This window comes from Tenrec ecaudatus, chromosome 17 (genome assembly GCF_050624435.1).
Source record: "Tenrec ecaudatus isolate mTenEca1 chromosome 17, mTenEca1.hap1, whole genome shotgun sequence".
Taxonomy (NCBI): domain Eukaryota; kingdom Metazoa; phylum Chordata; class Mammalia; order Afrosoricida; family Tenrecidae; genus Tenrec; species Tenrec ecaudatus.
The window spans coordinates 14,712,672-14,734,557 of record NC_134546.1 but is presented as its reverse complement, the minus strand read 5'-3'; positions in this window follow the sequence as shown (position 1 = coordinate 14,734,557).

The window sequence follows — 21,886 nt, the reverse complement described above, 5'->3', positions numbered from 1 at the left end:
TGAATGAAAAAATATGAAATAATACCTGACAGACAACACCATGATTTAAGATATCTCCATGTTTGTTCTTGATTGGCATCCTCATTTGCAATACTCTTCACTTTTATCTGAGCATCCTTGGCCAAATGATTGCTCCTAAACCATCGTTTCACTGGTCCTTGGGCACTTTTTCTCTTGATGTTCTTTGTTTACTGAAGTAACAAACACCAGGGAATGAGGGTGTAGTTGTTCATCAAAGGTGTAACGAGTTTTATGAAATGAAAAACAATCAATATTACGAGCTGAGTTCTGTCTAACTTTTATACCCATGGACGGAATGAACATTGCCATGGGTGCTTACAAATTATGCGGTAGTGTGGATGGACATTTAGAAAGAATAAGGAACGTAGATTTGTGGTTTCTACATTGGCTGCTCAGCTCCCCAACTTAGAGAGAACTCTGATTACAAGTGCCATGCTGAACAGGTGTGAACCGGCTGAACGCCACCACTGGCGTTGACCCATATATTTCCCCGTTCTGGTTATTGTGTCCATGTTGCACACATTTGAGTCTGGTACTTTTTTTTTTTTTTTGCTTCATTGGCCATGACTGAACCAGCTTGAGTGGGTTGGAAGCCCAAATGGAATTTTTAAAATAAATAATTACTATTTTACTCTTTGGGGTAGAAAAACATACACAAAATTGGAGACACTATTGCGATACCTAGGTACCCATTACCCAGTGCCCAGCTCTAGTAATTACCAGTAGTGTATCATTCTTGGGACAGAATTTTTTAGAAGATTAGATGGAAATTGTCATCCTTTTTCATATTCCAGAAGAATACCCTGGACTGCCCAAAGAACAAACAAATCTATCTTGGAAGATGTACAGCCAGAATGCTCCTTAGAAGAGAGGATGGAGAAACTTTCTCTCTTGTGCTTTGGACATGTTGTCAGGAGAGACTAGTTTCCAGAAAAGGACAGCGTGCTTAGCAAAGTCCAAGGGCAGAGTAAAGGAAGAAGACTGTGTCAGTTACAGAGTCTCCTGTCACCTAGGGTGAAGGGGTGGAGTCTCGCCTGTCAATCAGGTCACAGCTTGATGACCTCATTTGGAGCTCACTGGAGGCCAGATACACACATACTCTCTCTGCTAGACATTCCTGTTGACAAGCCACATGGAGACCTACGCCAGCACTGAGCTGCTTTCACAAGACTTTCCACCCTCTGGCCTGTGATCTTCCCGAATTCTGCATCACTGTATGTGTTGCATGAGTCTGAAGAGGAATTTAGAGACTGGTATCGGATATATGGGCTAATATCGGATTTATGGGCTTGATCTAGACTGGACTGGGATGTTTTCTTAATATACAATTACTCTTTCATATAAAACTCTTTCTTATACACATATGAGTCTCCCTGGATTTGTTTCTCTAGTCTACCTGGACTAACACAAAGACACTTGACAAGATGGATTGACACAGTGGCTTTGACAATGGGTTCAGGCATGACATTTGTGAAGATGATGTGGGACCATGCAATGTATGGCTCTGTTGTACACAGGGTTGCTATGTGTTCAAATCGACTTGATGGTACTGAACAACAGCATCGATCGTCTACCTCTCGATCACAACCGACATCTATCTATCTATCTATCTATCTATCTATCTATCTATCTATCTATCTATCTATCTATCTATCTAATGTTTCCCTGTCCTTTTGGTCAGGACTAGTAGGCACATGTTTGGGAGTGGGCACCAAATCCAGTTGGGGTTGGCCTTTGCTGGCCCCTATTGGAAATGAGTATCTCATCATCAAAGAGTGGCCAGCCAGGATGGTAAAGGGCCCGGCAGACGTGGGTGTCTTAAGTCCACTCTTTAACCCATAGATGCCCCCCTTCCTAGGAATCCTGAATTTTAGACTCTTTTGGACAAAATATCTTCAGGAGATGTGTTGTTATATTTATACACACAGTGAGGGGGACTGGCTGATATTTCATGTCTCTTTGCCAGGGGGCTTCCCTGGGTGATGCAAATGGTTAAATGTCCGACTGCTACCACAAAGGTTGGAGGTTGAAGTCCACCTGGAAGCACTCAGAACAAAGGCCTTGTGATCTACTTCCGAAAGCAGACTAGCCGTCAAAAGCCCCGAGGCGCACAGGTCTACAGAAAACTCCGTAAAGCCTATGAGTTAGAATCAACTGGATATCAGCTTCTTTTGGTTGTTGTTGTTTTATAAGTAGGGGGTTGATTTCATTTTAGTTAGAACAAGAAGCTGTAGGTGAAAGAAAAAAACTTATAATGGTGGAATTTCAAGTGTCAGGCATCTGGTTGGGGAGTGGCTTCTTTAGGGTGCAGGGCCTGAGCCCTCAAAGTCAATGTATACTGCCATGGAAGCCTCCCTCTAAAAGGTGGGTCCTTTATATTGGCGGCGTGTTTTAAACAGATCCCGTCAAATATGCAGAGGCATTGGATTGTTTTTTGTGTAATACTTGGGTTTTATTCACCGCAGTCAACAGTCATGCATGTATAAAGGGACGGGGAGTAAATGCTTCCCCTGCATTCCCTCTCCACACAGGGCTCAAAGGAGAGTCATCCTTTCACATCTCAGACACAGATAAATGAATCTTGAACCAAAGAGTCAATATGACCAGTGCAGGTATGTTAGTCTGGATAGACTAGAGAAACAAATTCATGGACACTCCTATGTATATCAGAAAGAGCTTTATATACAAGAGCAGTTGAATATTGAGAAAACATCCCAGCCCAGTCAGACCAAGTGCTGAAGTCCAATATTAACCCATATATCTGATACCAATCTATAAAGTCCTCCTCAGACTCACAAAACACATGCAATGACACCGAATGCAGGAAGATCACAGGCCAGTAGGTGGGAAGTCTTGTGGATCCAGTGGCGTTGTAAGCATCTCATTGCTGGCAGGGGTCTCCACGTGGTTCTCCAGCTCCAGAGGTCTGACTCTGTTAGCCTCTCTCCATGTGTCTTCTCCACAGGGATGTCTCACAGGGAAAGAGCAGAGAGAGTGGAGTGTGTGTCCTGCCTTCAGGGAGGAAATACAGGAGTTCCCAGAATCCTCAGGAGAAGGCCATGCCCACACAGAGGCCTCATTGGCTTTATCTTGATTGACAGGCTAGACTCCACCCCTGCATTCTTCATCTTCAAATTGACACCAAATTAAGTCACTACCACACCAGGGTAGGTGCTGGGTCAGTGCCTTGCAAGGAAGATCAGCGTGTTGCCAGGAAGGAAGTCGGTTCTGGAGGCTATGGTCAGCAGCCTGTCCTTCAGCAAGGGGATGCTGCTAGCATGCCTCTTGGTTCCAGAAACTCATGGCCAGCAAGTGCAGGGCAAAGCAAGCACTGACCGCCGTAGGAGAGTGTGTCCGGTGACCCTGTAATGCCTCTCTGCTTCTCAGTATGCTTTATCAGGATGTCCCTTCTCACACAGGCACCTAGGTTTGCCGATGTGTTTTGGGTCTTGTCCCTTACAACTTCGGGAGTGTTTATTGTGCCTGAGCCAGCCATGACTTATCTGCCCTTTTCAGGCTTACAGATTAGCAATGTCTACGTTTTAGTTTATTCTTACAGCACGCTGTCTCTGACCCAGGTGGGCCAGTTGATCTTCTAGCCTCCCTGGCCACCACTCATTTCACTGAGGCTGGTCAGCCTCATGCTTGTATATCGAGGACCCTTTCTCTGGGCATGGTCAGGAGCTGGGGCTGGGGAGTTCGCGAGTGGAATGTGGAGCTGGTCACTTTGTCTTCTCCCTGCCCCTTCTTTTCCTAGCTAGGGTCGTCCACCCCCGATTGCCTTCTGAAATGATTATTAATGAAACCCTCTTCCCTTTTTCTGAACTCTTGGTTTTTCCTCTTAGTTTCTGATTATTTTAATTCTGCACAGCCCTTTGTCATGTCCTTTGCCTGCTAGCTCCTGATGGATGACGGTCCAGCCTCTCTCCTCGGCGTGTCCTTCGTTCCCATTCCCAGCATGCACCCACACTCCCTCTTCTTCTCGGAGCTTGCACAGACTGGAGCCAATGGAAGGGTACTTTCTAAATGTTACTGCCCTGATTATTCTGCTTTAAATGAACCCATGGCAGCAATCACACTGAGCTCTGAATCTCGGCATTTCGAGGACGGAATAAAAGTTCCAGCTCTTTGCTTGCCTCCCCGGACACTTGCTGGGCAGGACTTTTGTACCAAGGATTCTTATGGATTCAAACCTGTTGCAAGGCATATTAGAGGTGCTTCCTGCTCCACTCCCCCACAGTGAGAAAAAAGTGGACGGCTTATTTATTTATTTAGTTTAAATAACTGGCTACATCTGTTGGGTGCCTACCATTGTATCACTCAATGACTTTATGACTGATGTCCTTTCCAAAAGGCTGGCACCCCTGAATCCACCCATGGGAGCGAGAAAGGGAAGAATGTAAGTATTCTGCATACAGGAAGTCTTGACATGGTTGGATGGTTATCTTCTCAAGCTGAGCTGGATTCTCATGTTCTCCATGAAGATCTTCCCAGTCACCTTTGCCTGAGCCGATCGTATCCATTCAGTCAACCTTTCCCCACAAGCCTATATGCAACCTCGCCACCCACTTCCTTATTCATGCGTTCATCTGGTAACCCATCCTTTCATCCACTACATACCCGATGCTAGCACAGTGTCAACGTGGTTCAACACTGCACATATCAAAGACAATAATGATAGTAATAACACCCCCCAAACAAAACAAACAACCTACACTCACTACCCTCAAGTTGATTCTGACTCCTGGTGCCCCTATAGGACAGGGTAGGACTGCCCCTGTGCATTTCCGAGACTGTGAAACCTTTATGGGAATAGAAAGCTTCATCTCTCTCCAATTAGGGATTTTGCAGACTGACCCTGCAGTTAGCAGCCCAATCACTCCTCGACCAGGGCTCTATTGAAAGGATAGCATGGTGTCATCCCTGCCTTTAAGGCCTCACAGTCAGATAAGAAGGGATTTATGATAATAATAGCACCTAATATTTATTGAGGTCTGACTATATGCCAGGCATTGCGATAACAGTTTGACTGTGTTACATAATTTAATCCTCAGAAGGAAGCATGTGGAGTGCCATTTTACAGATGAGACAAGTATGTGCTAGGCTAGAAATATCAGACACAGGGACTATTTTGACTTTAGAAATCTCTTATCCAAATTGCATCAGTCCTAAACTTACTATGTTCTTTTACAAAATGCCCAGGGTGTCTGTGTCTTGTTCCTACAATCTCTGACTCTAAGATACAGGAGAAACTTGGGGGGCCCCCGTCTGGGCGTTTAGGCAGAGAATGTTCTTCCGGTCAGGCCAGCTTCTTCAACAAAGGATTGCATGAAGACTGTTACTCAGGTTTCACTGGAGTCTCCAGATTAAAAAAAAGACTAGGAAGTAGGACCTGGCCATCTACATAAAAAATTTCAGCCAGCAAACACCCTATGGATCATAATAATTTTATCTGCAACTGATGATTGGGATGGGGCAGGGTGGGCAATATTTCATTCCATTGTATGTTGGGTGTTCATGAGTCAGAGGCTAACGTGATGGCCGCCCCTAAGAACAACTGCTTTCCAAAGTGACACACTGAGTTAGCTCAAGATGGAAGGCACCGCGACTCCTGGAACCCAGGTTTGGGAAGATGATTTCTCTCAGTTGATCTCCCATCGCTTTGACCTTTGTGGTAATTTAATAATGAGAACTGACTCTACCCCCTCCCATTTACATCCAATGTTGATGATTTTCTTGGGATGGCTTACCCGTCAGTAGGCGTGAGGGCAGTTGAAGGGTAGAGGTGAGTTTGGAGCAGGGAGAAGTCACATCCTTTACCTGAGGCTGCAGAGCTAGGGAGCGCCATGGCGAGACGCCAACTCAGGGTGTCTATTTCTTGCATTTCATTTGTTCCAATGGTGTGGCACTTACTGAATATGAATCTCCAGTGCAAAAAGCCTGAGCTGGGCAGGGCCATTCTTCCTGACACTTGCTAGAGCTGTCATCTTGGGAAAGTCAAGCTTCCTGAGCCTTCGTGACCTTCTCTGTAAACTGAGGTAAGGGGGTCTACACAGAAAGGCTGATGGGAGAGTTAAATGAGAGAGTGGACGACAAGCCCCAGGGAGGTGCCTGGCACACAGAAGACCCTCCACACGTGTCTGGGCTCTCTGAAGGGCTAGCCCTCCAATGGATTTTGGGTCCCCAGGGGCAGGAGTCAAGCATATCCCTTGTTCATAGGGGACACCCAGCAACTGTGTGATAGGTGACTAAGAGCTTGGCTAAGGAGCCTTGTGAGGCCAACCTTGAACACCAAGAAACGCTGCACTTTCTCCTTGATTTCAGGAGCCAGACAGACATATGCTAGCACATCGGCCCCTAGACCAGCTCATGACAAGCATGGTCATCAATGTCCTCACACCTGTAACCAAACCGATTCCCTGGTCACAACCTCCAGGGAAGGGAGCAGTACCATCTTCACTCCCATGTGATTCTGATGCTCCAGTAGTGCATGGTGACGGGGTGCTGTACAGTAAGGGTCCCGCCCACTTTTGTGGGCAGCCGCTTAAGCCAGGGTCCTTGGGGTTTTCTAATAGCCAAGTGGTAGCCAGGTACATCGGAATGGAGATTCAACAAGAAATTTGGTTTCTTAAAGGTAAGCATATCCCATGTATTGCATGGCATGGGACGTCCTTATGAAAAAAAAAATCATTGCTTATGTGAAGCTCACATGCAACTGCGTGTTTTGGACTGTCAGTATTACATCTGCAGGGGCCTAGTCCCATCACGACGCCAGCGTGGGAGGAAAGCATTCATTTTCACGTGCTTTCCCGGCACCCTCTGAAGAGGCAGGTGGTGCTCTTCTGGTAAACTTGCCCCACAACACAACAGAACAAAACAGAACCGAACAAAACCCAAGCAAGATTTGTTAACCAGAGTCAGTGGAGCCTCCTGAGATCCAACCCCAACCCCCTGCCCCTGCATGGCCTGGCTACTTTGCAGAAACCACTTTTGAAAGGGTATTTAGGTGTTGAGGTGGAAAGTGCTTTCCCTTGGGAACCTGGGTTCGTCCTCACATGGGGACAGGTCATTTCATTCAGAGCAATTCCGCACCACCCATGCCTCATTTTCCGACATTGATGTCACTGTGTCTCTCCTCCTCTTTTGATCATCTCTAAAAGACTGGAGCTATTTCTTCTTTTTGCAAGTACCAGGTTTAATTCAAAGTCCCTCTCAAAATACGTGTCCTGCAGTGGGCTTTTGAAGAGCGCAGACCAGACCCCCTCAGCCGGAATGGCCCTACAAGGTAACGAAGACACGTGGTCCTTACTGGCCTCCAACTGTGCCTCAGCGCATCGACCATCCTGATGACTGAAGGAAATCAGTAATGGACGAGACCGCCTAGCCATTATGATGATGATGATGAAGAAGAAGATTTTTTCAAAAATCTAGATAGAGCAGCTAGAAGTGTGTCCCTGGCCTCCTCGGGCGGTGCCAGTTGTGCAGGATAAGGCATGCCCCACTGTTAAACCTCCAAGTGGGGGCTCTAATAAATTTTGCCTTGAAATAAGTAATGACCGCCATTAACGACCAGTCTGAGTGTTAACAGGCTGTGAGCCAACACATGGTCATTAATAGGTGCCGGCTTCTCTTTCCCCTTAAACAGCCCTTTCGCATCCTGCTCTTGGTTGTGGTAGAGGCTTAGGCACATTTTTGGTGGGTTTTTCATTCTTCTTGTGATTTGCTGCTCTTATTCATCGACTCCTTATCTTTCTGCTGGTGGTTCCCATGTTCCAGACTTGTTTCTTATATAATCCCCAGGGAATCTTGTGTCCCCTGCCCCTTATCCCTCACTCCCAGCCCCATTTTCTGTTTTGCTCTTCTTGAAGAACGAACGTATCTTGGTCTAGTTTGAATATCCAGGAAGACATTCTGTGGAAAGTCCTGGAGAAGTCACCCTTGATACACAAAATCACTTGGTTGGGACGAGGAAGGCATAGCATAGGGTTTGAGGTCGCGTTTTTGGCTGTCATAGAGACCAGAAAAAACTGAGGTTATCTCTGTCAGGAACGAGCATTGCTGTTTGAACAGCCCACGGTCCAGCCGCTGTGAGTCCACCATGAAGTGGGGCAAGTCTTCCCGAGAAATCCTCTTTTCACGGCATCCTCTTTTCAGGCTTCCTTGCGTTTGTCAGGTTACCAATCCGAACCAAGCAGTTGCTGCCAATTGATCCCAACTCACGGGGCTCCTGTGGGTGTCAGAGTCGAACCGTGCTCCAAAGGGTTTTCTGGAAACAGACCTCCAGACCTTTCTTCTGAGGCCTCAGTGGGTGAGTTTCAATTGCCCGCCTCTTTGGTGAGCAGTCAAGTATGTGAATGGTTTGTACACCCCAGCTGGTCCAAACCCAAAGTACCAGAGCCCCTGCCATGAAGTTGATTCGGATTCATAGGTACCCTCTATCGGCTGTCCAAGACGGAAAGTCAAACTGGGAGCGGACAGCCTCATCTTTTTCCCTTGGGGTAAGTGATGGGTTGGATGCAGCCTGTTTGCATTGACTGGTTCAGCAGAACCCATGCCTCATTTTTTGTTGGGTTTAGAAAACTGGTTGATAAAATGGCACTTGTCTTGGGTGGGTGCTTGGGCAGCCACCCAATGTGGAAATCACAGATGTAGATTCCCTGTGCTTTTTAAATGTTCATCTGTGCGACATCATCTTCTCTAAGCTCCCATGGTCATGTTCATAGGTGTAAAAAATTAGATGGTGTAAAAATTAGATGGAAGTATGCTTGTATTTTCTTTCCTTATTCAATTTAGAAAACTCATACTTTTGATGAATTACTACATTTTTAGTGCCTCGCATTTGTTGCTTCAATAAAGCAACAGATAACAAAGAGAAAAAGTGACAAGCAACCAGAGGGTGACACTCTGTCCTTCTTTTCAGCTTGTGTCATGCCCCAAGTTCCCACGTGAAGTTGTGAGTAAATTATGCAAGTCCTGGAAGTGTTCAAAGAGCTAAAAATATTGTCAGAACGATTGCTGTGGTTTAGCAGAGGCGGAGATGGATTTTTTGAAGATGGGTATACTATGTTCGGAGAAGAGATGTCGCCTAAGTGTCTCTCATCTATCAATGACAGTGGCTGTTCTCTAGCCGGCCCACCTCTAAATGAACGGAATCCTACTCCTGCAGTGAATAGGTGGTTCAGGATAGAGCGCACAGCCAGCGATGCTAAGATAAAAGCAGAGAATAGTATAAGTGAGGATGCCAATCGAGACACAATAGGGCACTCTCTTGAACCACAGTTTTATTGCTTTTGTCAGGTATAATTTAATATTATTTTCATGAATATTCTAAAACTCATTCTTATGCCACAGTCTAGTTTTGTATACCTCTTTTATTATTTTCATTTGTTTTAACTATATGAAATAATAAACTACCTTTTAATATATCTTTCTTCTTCCTCCCCACCCTCATGCTTACAAGGTTCTTAGGACACTGATCTGGCTGTTAGAGTATTTGAACTGCTAACCTTGCCCTTCCAGCGCAATGCCTACCCCACAGCATTATCAGGACTCCTTTGTTAGGACAAAGGACAGAGTTGAGATTTTCCTTTTCACTTGCTTTGGAGGGCATAGAATAGGGGTCCTGGGGTGGAGAGTATGTTAAGGCCTATGATCTTATTATCACTCATTCAACCACAAGGGCTCCCTGTAGGCAGAAGGGGAGTCAGCAGACAAAACGCTCAAGTACCCACTGACGACCTTCTCATTGCCTCTGGCAGGCCTGGAGGGCACACTGGCTTCTACTACCCTGGACTCTAAGTGCAGGGCTTCCCAGCTTGTTATGTAAAGGACCCTTTCCTAAAAACAAACAAACAAACAAACAAAAAAACATTTCAATTCCCTTGCAGATCCAGAAGTTGGGAAGTTGGGGTACACTCGCTCCCCAGACCACATTGCTCTGCTCTGCCCTCGTGGACTCAGGCCTTCCTTTTCTCAGTTGGAGAGTGTGTGGGAAGAAACTGGGGTCCAGCCCTTCCTTGCAATGCTCATTTCTTGCTGGTACTTCTCACCGGAAGGAAGTGGGCAATGACCGATGAGATTTGGGACCAGGGACCTTTTTCGCCAGCTCCCCATATTTTTGGCACAGTCATCTGGGGTGCCTGACTGGATCATAGAAGGGAGCAGCTCAGTGGTCAAAGCCATTTCCCCCTTCTACCTTGTTTCCTTGGATCAGGATGCCAAAGCCCTGGTTGTTATTAGCCATCGCCCAGGAACAAAGCAGTCCTGGTAGTGCTGTGGGCTAGACATTGGGCTATTTACTGAGGCCGGCAGTTCAAACCCACCAGACACTGCCTGGGGGAAAGATAAGGGTCTGGGCTTCTGTAAAGATTGACGGCCGGGAGACCTGGAGTTGGAAGTGACTCTGTGGCAGTGGGTGGAAGGGACAGAAATGCAGGCAGCTTGCTAGGTCATGGAGTTGCTGTTTGGGGAGGGAAGGGCCTTCTTGTACACGGAAGCAATACACAGCCATGAGATCTTTATAAAGTTCTGTGTAGTCCATAAATGTCAGAATTGAACAAAAAGCATGACTTGTAGGGATGTAGGGAACAATTCCTAAAATGATGTTCAGGGCCATATGGAAGTTATTTACTCAGCTGCTGTGGGCTTCATTGTGTTAATTAGGTATGGTATATCTTCTTTTGTACAGTTATTTTCAGGGGACCCCTGATGGTACAGTGGGTTATGAGGTGTTCTGCTAACCACAAGGTCAGCAGTTCGAAACCACCTGTTATCTTTGGTTTGGCCCCGGGTTGCAATAAAAACCCACTGTTTATAATCACAGGTGGGTCCTTCAGTTGACCACATTCTTTTAGAGCTCACTTACAAATTGTTCAGTGCATATCGAATAAGCAAAGCTATTAATGTTAAAAGGGAACATTCAATCTTATGGAAAAAAAAAAGTGAACATGCATTTTATGAAGACCTTGGTATTGCTTCATGGCCAGTAATAATCATGTGAATCACGACTATACAAGGGGTTGCTGAATTTGGACTGAAATGTCCCAGGGGGCTAAATCTAGCACCTCACTGCTTAGAAGTTTTTCTTCATGTCTACTCTCTTCCCAGTGACATATTGGAGACCACAAGGGTTCACCCGATCCCTTCAATGAACATTGAGTTCTTATTTAATCTGTGAGGCAAGGAGCCAGGTGTGCTGAGACTCTGAAGGAGGTCAGACATGTGCGCTGTCCTTCCTGGAAGGGTCTCCTTTCATGGGGACAGGAGACCAGAGAAATGTACCTTTACCAGACAAGGCCAGAGACCTTCAAGACCAGGGAGCATGTTCAATGCTGTCAGCAGCTGCAGAAGGATGAGCAAGCAAATCCTACTGGAAGCTCCTGGTGCACCCATGGGGGTTTCCCTGGCATCTCTCTTATTATTTTTGGAGGTCATCTGTCCAGCCTCAAGGTGCTTTGGACTCCAACTGCCAACATTTGGGACTCTGCCTGGAGACTAAGTTCAGGTTCATGAAGCGACTTGGCTGGCAAGCTCCGAGAGGAGGAAGTGCCTGGAATGCACATCTCCAACTTCCCATTCTGCCCCTTTGCTCATGATGGTCAGCCATGAAGTATGAAAGCCCAGACCCCTTTCCTCAAGTCAGGAAGGCTGCAGTATAATTTAGGATCCAGAGCTTCTGTGAGCTTATGCTTGGCTTCTTCCTCTGCCCTGCTTGGCTCCTTTCCCTTTACCTCTCTGTTTCTCTCAGGACTATTACCCTTCATAGGTCACCTGCCCATCTTGTAAACAATGACCTTGGATATTTAGCTGAGGTTTCTGAGCAAAGGGTGGGAGATGGGGCCTGATTTCTCCTTGCCGTTTATAGGAGGTGTTCTCAAACTATGGCCCGTGGGCCACATGCGGGCCCGCTGAGGACATTTATCCAGCTCTCCGGGTGTTTTTTGCTGCTGCTGCCTGTCATTCTCAGCAGCTGACTCATCCAATGTTCATAGAAATTTGTTCATAGTTGGTTTTTTTTATAAAAACATCTGTAGTGTGGCCCTCCAACGGTCTGAGGGACAGTGAACTGGCCCCATTAAAAAATTTTGGGGACCCCTGGTTTATAGTTAAGTGCCAGATAAAAGGGACAGCCGACAAAGAGATGGTTAAGCAAAAGGAAATGGTTTCTTGTCTTAATGCTTTGGAAAACTCTCAGCCTTCCAGATATCAAGACTCAAGACACGGTGCTCTGAGGGAATACAGAGTGTGTTGGGCCACCAGTTGCGAGAGGTTAGACATCTATTCTCATCCTGGCCTGCAGCAGAAGCCATGACGAAAGAGTAGGGGGGAGTTGTATCTATGAAGGTCATACATGGCCTTGGGAGGAAAATCCTGAAGACGCAATCACTGGTGTAGCTTGAGAGGGGGGATTGGTCAGAAGCAGATGACGGGCAGGTTGTCAAGAGTTGAAGAATGAGTAGATGTTTAAGAACTAGCTGGAGATGGTAGTCGAGCTTATTCCCGGGAGAAGTTCTGTGGTAGAAAGTTCAAGAGAGTGACAGCTCACAGGGAATAAGGTCAAACAGGTTTGCTGATTTGGTTTTTAGACTTGAAGAAATGCAAGCATGCTGACATGAGAGGGGAAGAAATAAATATGAAAGCGTTAAAGCGAACAGGGTAGGAGATGGGGATAGGAGAAATTATGGAGCCGACAGCAGAAAAATCTCCAGGACACAGGGTGACAAAGGAGGAGGTCCACGCTGTCCTTTGCCACAGGTGGTGGTGGTTGCCACGAAGTTGGTCCAAACTCATGGCAACCCGTCCATTCCGAGGAGAATCTCTCTCAGAGGTTGTCAAGGCTGCGGTCTGTCAGTGGCATTCTGCCAGCCCTGTCTTCCCAGGTGCCTCTGCATGGGTTTGAATCCCCAACCTTCCAGTTAGCAGTTGAGGATTTAATGGTTTCCACCCCCCTGGGGGCTCCTCTGAGTAGGGAGGGGAGCAGAAGCAAGGCAATTAGCGGTCCGAAGAAAGGGAGTAGCGAGCTAGTAGAAGCCAGGATTGGTGAGGATTTAGGGTTCAGAGACAATGTCGTGTCATGTTTTTCAACTTGCAGATAAAGAGACCCAGAGCACTAAGGCCACTCAGCTAGTGAGGAGGAGAGCCGAGAGCAGGGGCAGGTCACCTCAGGTCGCCGGTGACCATGTGCTCCTTACCGTCTGAAGCATCTGCAGAGAGGAAACTGCAGGAAGATGAGAACTGTGGGCCGGAGGAGGTGCTGGTGACCACTGTTCTGGCCCAGAATAAGGCAGAGTCTTGTCTTGGTCTCTCTTTAAATAGACACCCTTGAGAGCTGAGTAATCCACTCAAGGCAACAATGAGTGACGGTATGAAAACTAACCTTACGGTCCAATCAGTCTAGGTGGAAGATAGTACTCTGGTCAGAGGGCACTGGGTCTCCAGGACCGGTCCCAGGATGATTTGAAGACCCGTGTTAGTTTAAATGTCATGGACATGGCTATAGGTACCGTATAAAGAAGCTCGTCAACCAAATGGGAGTCGAGCAACTTTCCAGACTCTGGAAGGAGTGGAAATCAAGACAGCAAAGAGGCAACTTATAATTTTTTTTTTGGTAAGGGTCTGGAATTTAGCTTAAACCATTAGCTCTTGGGCATTAAAAAAGGACCTGTATTTTTGCAAGGGGATTTATGGCCTCTTACATGTTTATCTTTCTTTCAGAATTGGACATCCAAGGAAGAAAGAACCCAAGGTCAGGGACTCCTGCTGTCCAGCAATAGGGCCACATCCCCCCAGGGGCCAAGCTTCATGCGCTCCCTGGGACAGAGCGATGGGGGACGGGTATGGTTTTATTGGCCGGGGCCGGAGTTCACCTCACTTCTCATGTGGAGTCAGCTCGTCCAGCTTCCTTCACATTCCATTCCACGTGATTCCATTCCACCAAGGTCTTCTCCCACTCGCATTTCACGCCGCTCCCTGTGTGATATACACTGTGTGTCCCTACTCGGTCCGAGAGAAAGACAAGTGACACCAGGTGCCCTTCAAGGACTTACCTGGTAGACAGGGAGCCTTTTCCAATGCCTAGAGAAAGAAACAGTTCCCTTAGCTACCGCCATTCAAGGCAACGTAGGGAGCTACCAACTGAGGGCCGGTCATTACATTATGCTAAGGGCGCAGGCCATCACAAGAGGACAAATATTGTATGATCTCACTAAGATGAAGTACCCCAAATAGGTAAATCTATTGAGATCAGAGCTAATAGTAGTTACCAGGACAGGAAGGAGGGGGAGATGAGGGGCTTGAGTTATTATTTAGGAAGCACAAGTTTTTGTTTATGAGGGTGGAGAATTTGGCAAGACACTTTTGATGGTAATGCAGCCTGATTGATATGCTTGATCTTAGTGCATTATAGGTGCAAAAAATGTCGAATTGGCAAATGTGGTGTCATGTATATTTTAACAACACTGAAAATATTTTATACACTTTTTTAAAAAGTTAAGATTCAGCGGAAGAGTTCCTGGGTGTTCTGCAAAGATTTCTTAAGTGGCCTGGGAAGAGAGTCAGGCCTGGAAAGGGGCATAGGACTTGGGTGAGAAACTGAGAAGAGGCTAGAGGATCTTTTTCATGTGTGGGGCCATTGACTGTCATGTACCCTGGGTGTATGTGCAATCTGCAGCATGTGTTTAAGCAGACTCAGCTTATACAGGGACATTGATCTGTTTTTATTCCCAAAACAAATGTATTTGTGTGAGCCGCACAGTGGTGGTGGGGGAGATGCTTATTAACTGCTTGGTGAATTTGGTCCAGGCGGTTTCTGAGAGATTGTGATGCTGAGCCTGACCAGCCTGAAAGATCACTCTATCACTTTTCAGTGGGAGGCCTCCGAGCTGCAGGGATTCTCCCCTGGAGATGCTATAGGAGACGCAAAGGGAAAGCAGCCAGGGATTGACCTTGCCCTCCAGAAGCTGCTGTCAATGACGGCAAATGGACCGAACCAGAAATGGAACAACTCAAGATTCCTTAGGGGTCCGCATAAACAGGTGGTTCAGCAAGATTGCCAGAGGGGTTGGCAGGCTATGGGAGGGGAGTTGGTTGTGAGGGGCTGCCTTGGCTCTTTGCTTTGGTGTTTTCCTAACTCGGGGCTTCCTTTTGGTCCATGATGATAAAGATAAACATGAAGGACACATGATTGCTCTTAGGAATCTTGACATGAAATCTGAGCATCTCGGTGTTTTCAATTATACCAGGTGAGTATGGAGATGGAACCCTACCAGTGACCCCTTGAACTGGTGTGGGGTGGCTCATTTTCTTCTCTTTTCTCACTCTTCTCTGGTCAGAGCTGGAACTGCTAACGTGTGGCCATAAACAGCCTGCTTGAGTTCCCTCTCCCCCCAGCATGTGGCCCTCTACCTAAGGAGGCGTTAATGAGCAGTGGGATGGGGTGGGAACAAATGGGAAATTGGAAGGATTGAACCTGCATCTCTGAAATTAACAAGTGTTCACCCATGGACAGGAAGGCACCACTAATCAATGAATGGATTTTCTCATTTGCATTTTACGGACTTGGCTCTTCTTGGCCCCCAGTCTGGTCTTCACTCTCTGATTCTTGACCACAATCTGGGCATGGACCAAAGGTCTTCTGAGGTTGGAAGGAGGAACGTCGTAGGCCACGCACGCGTGAACTCAGCCGGATAGCAATGAGTTGACGGTGCCATACCTAATCGACAGTGGAGCGGTAACCTCGAGTTACGTGCCTTTCGGCTGAAGTTCCATATTAGCTGTTTGCTCGGAAGGAACAGATGTTTGGGCTCTGGTGGTCACTGCTCACCTCTGTCTGGGAGGTGCATCAATCACTTTAATTATAATGGAACATGGGGCCAGGAACTGAAGGAGAAAAATCAACCCAATCCCAAGAACAATCTTTCTTGATGAATTCTCCCCTAAATCGAAACAATTCACTGGGTATCCCAGCTGGGGTTCATATGCTTTTGATTACTGTGGGCTATTTAGCTCTACAAAATGACAGGCTGCTTAATGGACTTTTAATGGTTATAGGTTTCTCTCTCTTTTTTTTAATGAGCTTCACCAGTTTGTTACTAATACCCTGTAGAAATTTGGCGAGGGGCCAGGTTTGATGTTACACGTTTCTGGTGTGCAGGCGGCATCCACGCAGCCAGCGGGGCAGTGTGTTGCAAGGAAGGCGAGGCCATTAGCACAGGGAACTCGGGAAAACAAAGTGAGCACCCCGTGGTAGCCCTAGTCACGATGTCATCATGGCGAAGGTGCTTGCTCTTGGCAGCTGAAGTTCCCTCACGGGCTTCTCGGTTCAGAGGCCTTGGAAATCTCAGGTGGCAGAGGGCTGGCGAGGGCTGAGCGTGTCACACTCCTGGTGTAAAGTGCCCCTCACAGTCGGCTGCATCTCGTCCACCCCAAAGTCTGAGGAGATCTCAAAACCCGAGCGGGCTTTTGTTCCGTCGTGTTTGCCTCTGCAGTGCCTGGGGCAGCACTGGGCAGAGATCCAGTCCGTGTCTGCTGCATGAGAGGTCACCAGCAAAGGGGAGGGGGGAGGGAAGAAGGGTTTGTGCAGAAGAAATGTCCTTTCTGGGTGTCCGGCTATTCTCACGGTGTCTGGGTGTCCGGGCAAAGCATGAGAGTAATGAGGGAATCAGGAAGCGAGCAAAGGCGTCCCGAGTCCCAAAGGCTGACACCAAGAACTTCCATTTCTTTCTTTCTTTTTAAAATCGTTTTATTAGGGGCTCATACAACTCTTATCACAACCCATACATACATCAATTGTGTAAAGCACATCTGTACATTCATTACCCTCATCGTTCTCAAAAAATTTGCTCTCCACTTAAGCTCCTGGCATCAGGTCCTCATTTTTCCCCCTCCCTTCCTGTTCCCCCCTCCCTCATGAACTCTTGATAATTTATTAATTATTATTTTGTCATATCTTGCCCTGTCCGACGTCTCTCTTCACCCACTTTTCTTTTGTCCGTCCCCCAGGGAGGAGGTCACATGTAGATCCTTGTAATTGTTTTCCCCTTTCCAACACTCCCTCCCTCTATGCTCCCAGTATCACCACTCTCACCACTGGTCCTGAAGGGATCATCCTCCTTGGATTCCCTGTGTTTCCAGTTCCTATCTGTACCAGTGTTCATCCTCTGGTCTAGCCAGACTTGCAAGGGAGAATTTGGATTATGATCGGGTAGGGGCGAGGGGGAGGGGGAGAGGAAGCATTTAGGAACTAGAGGAAAGTTGTATTTTTTATTGTTGCTACATTGCACTCTGGCTGGCTCGTCTCCTCCCTGAGACCCCTCTGCCAGGGGATCTCTAGTGGCCTACAAATGGGTTTTGGGTCTCCACTCTGCACTCTTCCCCCCTCAGTTACTGTTGTAAGATTTGTTGTTCTGATGATGCCTGATACCTGATCCCTTCGACACCTCATGATCACACAGGCTGGTGTGCTTCGTCCATGTGGACTTTGTTGCTTCTGAGCTAGATGGCCGCTTGTTTACCCTCCAGCCTTTAAGACTCCAGATGCTATATCTTTTGATATCTGGGCACCATCCGCTTTCTTTGCCACATTTGCTTATGCACCTACTTGTCTTCAGCGGTTGTATCATGGAGGTGAGCACACAATGATATGATTGTTCTTTCTTTGATGCCTGATAACTGATCCCTTCAGCACCTCGTGATCACACAGGCTGGTGTGCTGCTTCCATGTGGGCTTTGTTGCTTCTGACCTTGATGGCTGCTTGTTTACCTTCAAGCCTTTAAGACCCCAGCCACTATCTCTTTTGAACTTCCATTTCTTATCACCCACCAGACATTGTGCCAGATACACTTTGTAAATCCATCAACTCCCCGAATCCTTGTGATCATGATGCGAGTGGGTTGTGGGGTGCTGGCCCATCTTGAACCACCAGCTTATTTGCAGCATTTACTGATTTCTGTGGTCAATACTCCTACCACACCCTCTTTCAGATGTCCACCTGGATGCCCACCAGCTGGCAAAATTCCAGAACACTTAACCATTGGCTTTTGCGAGCCAGGGTGAGCCAGAGCAAGTCAGCTCTCCCGCCACCACTGCCTGGTTGCCGCCCAGTTGATTCCAAGTCAGGGTGCTCTTGTGTGTGGGAGTCGGTTGTACTTCTTGGGTTTTTCATGGTTGTTTGTTTTAGGGGAAGCAGAGCATCAGGCCTTTCTTCCAAGTCAACTCTGAGGGGACTTGAACGTCCAGCCTTTTGGTGGGCAGCAGTGTGTTAGCAGGGATTCCGCACAGGTTTACAGATGCAGATGATCAGGATTAAGGGTCAAACCAAGTCCGCACAGGAAGGCACCAGAATTCAAGTGGGTATGATTCCAAGGACTCGGTTCATAAGGACTTCCCTGCGCTGCTTTCCCTGCTCTGTTCCCTTACTGTTGGGGTGATCGTGAACTGAGAAAAGTACACAACATGGCCCGTAGGGTGCACATAGTATTTCTGTATTGCTTCTTTGGAGATAACGGGACCATATCGTCTGACGTGGCTCATGGTCACCCCTTCTTCACTCACCATGTCACTGTCCTCACTCTGGGGAAGTGTTGCTTCTTAAATGACAGGGCGAGGGATTTCATGTCTGTGTTTTACAGAGGAGCACACTGGGGGCCAGAGACACTACCCACATCCACGTGATCATGAAGCAACCATTGGGGAAATAAAATCCAGGTCTCCTGATTCAACTGGAGGCTCTTTCCTCTACATGCCGGTGCCCTCTGAACGGAGTGGCTGGTGTTCTTATTGGCTGCTCCCAAATTTGAAAGATTTAACTCCACTTCCCTTGATTCTGGAGCAGTGAGCCAAGAATTCAAGGGCAGGTACCAGGAGCACTTTGGGAAGGGAAGGCAGCAAACATGAAAGACGATTTTTAGATGCTTAGGTGGGTGGGGGCGAATGAGAAGAGGGGGGGACTCCTTGCTGAAATACCTTCATGTTTCGGGAGTCCCAAGATACTCCTAAATCAGGCCCAGGTCAAATGGTACCTATACTTGTTTCTTGGTCCAGGGTGAAAGCAGTTCATGTTGTAAAATTAACTTCCCACATTTGGCTGGCCCACTTGGGCCGGCTTTCTTTCAAAGAGAGTTTGTGAATGAAGGGATGAATGTGTTGACTGGGTTACTGTTCTTCGGGCACCTTCTTTGCGTTGAACATGGAGGAGGAGGAGAGCTGGTGCTCTCCCAAACACAGTATGCCGATCAACCTTGGGTCACACTTTTATTTGCTGTGGAACAAAATGGTCTGGTTCCATGAAGGAAATAGCCCAGCAGATGGTGTTTGGTGGATGGCATGAACGTAGCCTTGTGAATAAGCCTTCAAAATAGACTAGCTATATCCCCCACCAAATTACTGCCATGTACCCTGTGAGGTCTACAAGGTGGTAAAATAAAGAGAAGGGATGCTTTCAGTCAATGTTACTATTTTAGTGACCCTTAATTTATAGAACCCCTTCAAATAATGAATTTCTTAAACTTGGTTATGACAATTTTTAGAAACAGTTTTATACCCAGTTTATCAATTTTTTCAGGATGTAGGTATCCTTAATGGCATGTGGATAATTGCCTAATGGGTGCTGCCTTATTATCTTCTCTTCTTTTTGTATAGCTTCTGATGTAATCCCTTTTGGGCAGGTGCAAGGTCTTCTACATTCCTTACACCAGCTCAGCACCCCAGCTCTGAACAAGCCTCTGTTTCATGGTGGTTTCCTTCCTCCAAGAAGCAGGATAGCCCAAATGTGCATGAGATTTAGTCATGTGCATGAGATTTAGTCATGTATATCTGGGCTCGACCCCTGTTCTTTAGCTGTAGAACAATCGGGAAACCATAGCTTCCTGATCTGTAAAACAAGGACACTAATGGGATTAAATACTGAAACTGCCAGTGATTTCATTCAACTTGGATCAGCAGCCAGCAACCATAGGACAGCAGTTGAGAAATCAAATGTCTTGATTATATTGGGGAAATCGACTTCAAAAGACCTCTTTAAAGTGTTAAAAGGCCAAGATGACCCTCTGGTGGCTAAGGGTCACCTGTCTGAGTTAAACCATGCTCTTCCTATCACCTTATTTGTGAATAAAAATTAAATAATGAACAAAGAAGACTGAAGAAGAATTGATGCAATCGATCTGTTTGTATTGGCAAAGAACACCAGCTCTATGGCGGTCGGCTGCAAGAATGGACCAATCAGTCTTAGCAGGAATACTACTGAGAAGGTCCTTTGAAGTGAGAATGGAGAGATGTCAACCCACTAGAGACATGTCATCCGGAAACATCAGTTGCAAGAAAAGGTCATCGTGTTTATGGAAATAGTGGGTCACATGAACAGATTCAGTGGCTACAACAATGCCTTCAAACATACCCATGGTCATGAGGATGGCACGGGAATGGGCAACATTTCATCCTGTTCTGTGTAAGATTGCCAAGAGTGAGGGTTATTAGTTGATGGCAGCTACTAACCAGAAGAACAGTGGCTCAGTACGTTTACTGGAGAAGGTTGTTATGATGAGGTAAGAAAGTGTCCTTCTAGCCCTCAAGACTGTGTAGATAATATTCAGGAAACACCAGTTGTTATTGATTGTATAATCATCAATCATCATCATCTTCATCATCAATCATCATCACCATCTCCAATTCAGCTCTGCAAACATGAAGAATAACATAGAGTGTTTACTGATTTAACTCATAGGTGGTGTGAAGGATGGTGGATCAAATGGTGGTAGAATTGATTAAGTGGACACTCCAGTCTTTTTTTAAAAAAAATTTTTTTCTTTCACAGAAGGGTGATCACCCAAGCTATGACTTGAAGGTTGGCCCGTGTGTGATGCTTTCGATGAATTGTGTTGGCTATACTGAAGTAGAGCCCCAAACCAAAGTTTTCTCATATTCTAAATAGTGGAATGATACAATGGGATAGGTGACAGTTGGGATTAGGAATATGGGCTTCTAAACTTTCAAAGACATGTTTACTTTGGCACTGGGGAACTCATGGGTTTCGATTGTTCCCCATTTATGAAGAAATAGCTGTGTTTAACCTGCAGAGTTACTTTGATCTGGGTGCAAGAATTTAAACACGGGGATAGATTCAGAAAATCTGATTTTAATTTCTTCCTTTAATTAATATTTTTTGCCTTTTAAATGATGATAGAAAGTTATGAACAAAGGATTTGAAGTACAGTAGGAACCTGAGAGGAAGATTGTTAGAATCTGTCTCTATTCAACTTCCCACTGGCATGTAGTTGTCTCTTTTACTAGTGATTGTGCTTGTATTGGGAACATCATGGGATTTTATGAGGTGTAATTTAAGAAGGAAGATCAGAGTGTAAATGAAATTTGTAGTTCTTCAAAAAGGACCAAATGAAATCTGACCTGTAATTCCTACACTCTGGCATTTTCCTTACTTTTTGAGTAAGAATGTTTCAAGTGGAGTTCTTACAATAAACACAGATTTTTCTGTTCCACTTCCTTAGGCTACAGATGATTCCAACCCAATGATGTTAAAATTTTACACACACACACCCCAGACACACACACATACACACACATACACACACACACACACACCCCACACACACACCTGACACACACACACACCCGACACACACACATACCCGACACACACATACACATACCTCGCACACACACACGCACACACACACCTCACACACACACCCACACACACTCAGTCTGGACTCAGAAACCAAAGGTTGAGTCAGTGGCATAGTATTCTTGATAGAAATGTTTAGGACTCTTGGTATCTCCATTTCCAGCTCCTTTTGATATGAACAGTAGAGTTGAGCCCATTAGATGCTAGTTAATATATCATTATCTTTAATA